The sequence below is a fragment of the Diadema setosum genome, chromosome 7, assembly GCF_964275005.1.
Source record: "Diadema setosum chromosome 7, eeDiaSeto1, whole genome shotgun sequence".
NCBI classification, from domain to species: Eukaryota; Metazoa; Echinodermata; class Echinoidea; order Diadematoida; family Diadematidae; genus Diadema; species Diadema setosum.
In genome coordinates, this window is record NC_092691.1 from 36252234 (window position 1) to 36255413 (window position 3180).

Genomic DNA, 3180 nt, shown 5'->3' on the forward strand with positions numbered 1-3180 from the left:
CAAGATCTGGCGCGTGGTTGAAGAGTTTAACAGGTTGATGTAGGCCTAGTAAGTCGTGTGTGGTAGCAGGTTTTGACTGAACATACATCTGTATGTTCCAGACACTGCCAGAGAAAGCTTCAACGTTCTTTTTTTCTCCTGCGATCAAAATTATGCTGTGAAGACCGGGAATGTATTAACGCACTCCTCTTCGTGAGCGTCGTCAAAACCGAGCGAGGCAAGAGGATTCTGCTCCTATAGCTCGGGCTGCCCGTAAGGACATTCACAGATGCACGTGAGAATTAAGTTACTATACCGTGGGGTAAAGGCGTTTGCCAATTCCACCATCGGAAATGGTCTGAGCAGAGACGTGTACGCCAGTGTCAGTTCACAATGCGCACTATTGTGTCATCACCCATGCAGGATTCGCTCCTTGTAACTCGATGACAGGGGGGTAAAATGTTGCGCCGCTGTCCGAAGTGTAGAGGGACGGCGGAAATTAGCACCGCTACACTTTCTCGACAAAAAGATAATTACGCTTTCTTGTTCTGAATAGTCTGACTCTTTAATGTGTGTGTCTGTGTCTGTGTTTAAAGGGGTCGTATAGTTTTGGGTCGATACCTAACGTCAGGTTTGTAACATTTTTGTGTGTGTGTGTGTGTGAGAGATAATGAGAAACCTCTTATGAAATATGACAGAGCGTTTCAAGAAGGATTCAACGTTTATTAATGATGAAAATTGGTCTTGACTTGGCTGAAATTTCCAAAAAAAGCGATCCTAATTAAATTGACAGGCTACGATTTTTATTAGAATCTCTTTGTTTTACCTTGTTTTTGATATCTCGATCATCTTTTTAAAACCGATTTTATCACATAAACTTTTGATTCCCCTTGGAATTGCATGCTCTTTAACTTTCATAGAGTGGTTTCTGAACATCTCGCAAAACGTTACAAGCTGAATCCTCACCTCAACCAGTACTGGACAGTCCCTTTAAGTGTATGCCTGCATGTGCGTGGAGGATAATGATTAAGTCTGTCATTGTCATTGGTTTACTTTCTGTATCCAATGTCTGTGGTATGTTGCACTGCGGTCCTAAAAGGGTTAACGAACAGAGCAGCTTCAACATTGGTCAGTTCATTACAAGCACTCTTAGGACAGGACTCTTGTAGTAATGATTGTAGTTTTAAAACACAGACACCCACCCACCCACCAGCACACACTCACACACAAACACACATGTAGGCGCCACTCATATTCTTTTCAGCAATCGTTCCATGTGGTGTTAAGACACAGGTACGGAGGACAATCACATAGAATTAAATGAATCAAATTATGACGGGGCAGAAAACGCCACTAACTGTAACCAAATTAAAGGTCCAAGGGTCAAATTGAGGTTGCTCCTGAAAAACACTCGCTATTTGAAATCAACCATATAATGCAATGAACAACACCTTTTGTTTAAAAGAAACTATGATAATTCATGATAATTATATTACACATAAACACATAGTTACACATAGACTTGTACAACACCTAAGTGTAATAATTAGTGTATCGTTATTTAGAGGTCAAATTAGGATAATATATCATGTTGCATAATATGTCGCTTTTAGCTTTCTATAGGCCCGGGACAGATATAACACACACACACACACACACACACACACACACACACACACACACACACACATACACACACAAACTGTCACGTCTGAAACGTCGGAGCAAGGACAAAAATATTTTGCATGCAAAGAGACAAATCAAAGGTGGCCGTTGTTTTGTAATGGCACAGACCTAAACAGGAAAAGGTTAGCTAAGCAACTGACAAGGCGTGCTTCAAAGCCTCAACCTAAAGTAGATGAATTATTCATAACAGAAACAACGCAAGAGATATGTTTGATGAGGGAAAAAAGTCGTTGAAATATATGTTGCTACAGTTGATTATCTGTTACTTCTTTTCAAATTGATGTAAGCAGCATGAAACTACCTGGAATCGTGCGGGATTCCGAGAAAATGAATGAAACAGTAAAAGCAAATATTAGTAAAATAACCTTCGCACTGAACAAACTAAAAACGAAAACATGTCCATTATATCTTTTTGATAATTATGGAAAACAAGGATGACATTGGTTTAAATATTTTGTTATGTCATCGACCATTCTAAGACTGTCCAAAGTATAAGGACGCTTTCTGAATTTAATCATCTTCAAAAGAGCATTTTTACATGAATGATAAAAATTCTAATACATCAATATCCTAGACAGATGCATCGATGTCCTTGTTAACATGTAAAAATATATCGAATATCTTTACAAAACTTCCCCAACGTTTTTCAGAACATAGGGTAATACGCTGTTCGACTGAAAGTAGAAAGCAGTTAAAAGAAAATAATAAACAACAAATGAACAGGTGCAGATGCTTCGACGGTGGTCTCAAGTTCTTTCTTATCTGATTCCACATTTGTTGTCACGACATGTATCCAACTTATCTCTTTTTCCTCAGTCTTCATTCTTCCATGTTTCACAGTTACGCTGATTTTTTTTCTCGTCCAGCGATACACAGAGTTATAAAAGATATTCTAAAATCGACTCGTAGTTTCCGTGAGAAATGTTCAGCAAGCCTGAAAATTAACACAGAAAGCCTGATAATGAATTTTAAGAATTAAACTATCAAAGTTACCGTACCATCCCACTGTCGGCTATCATGAGACGGTAGAATGTCTGTACATTTAAACTGAAATGCTCTGTGGACAGCTGATGGATTTCATAACTTCCATCGGAAATTGGCTTTAAGATGCGAAAGCTGCGGAATTTTTAGTTTCTCTTACTACTTTATCTTGACAGTTTCCTGTTGGTTATAATCGCTTATGTGAGCTACGTGACATGATGAACATGATGATACCAACTAATCATGCCACTCTTGACGTGAAAATAAACCTTTGTTCAGTGATTTTGGGGTTTTTTGACGAAACAATTTGTCATGCATCACGTCCATGTCGTCATAAATCACATATTTTTAATTACGGTGGCTTAAAAATTAACCAAATCACCTTTTTTTTTTTCCGCATCACATATTTGTGTACAAACCAGAAAGTTGTGAGGTAAGGACGTCTTCGCTTAAAATGATTAGAATCGTGTTTACAAATTTTATTTCTTCTTCATGAAAAAGAAATAAAGTAAAAAAAAAACAACAACAACAAAC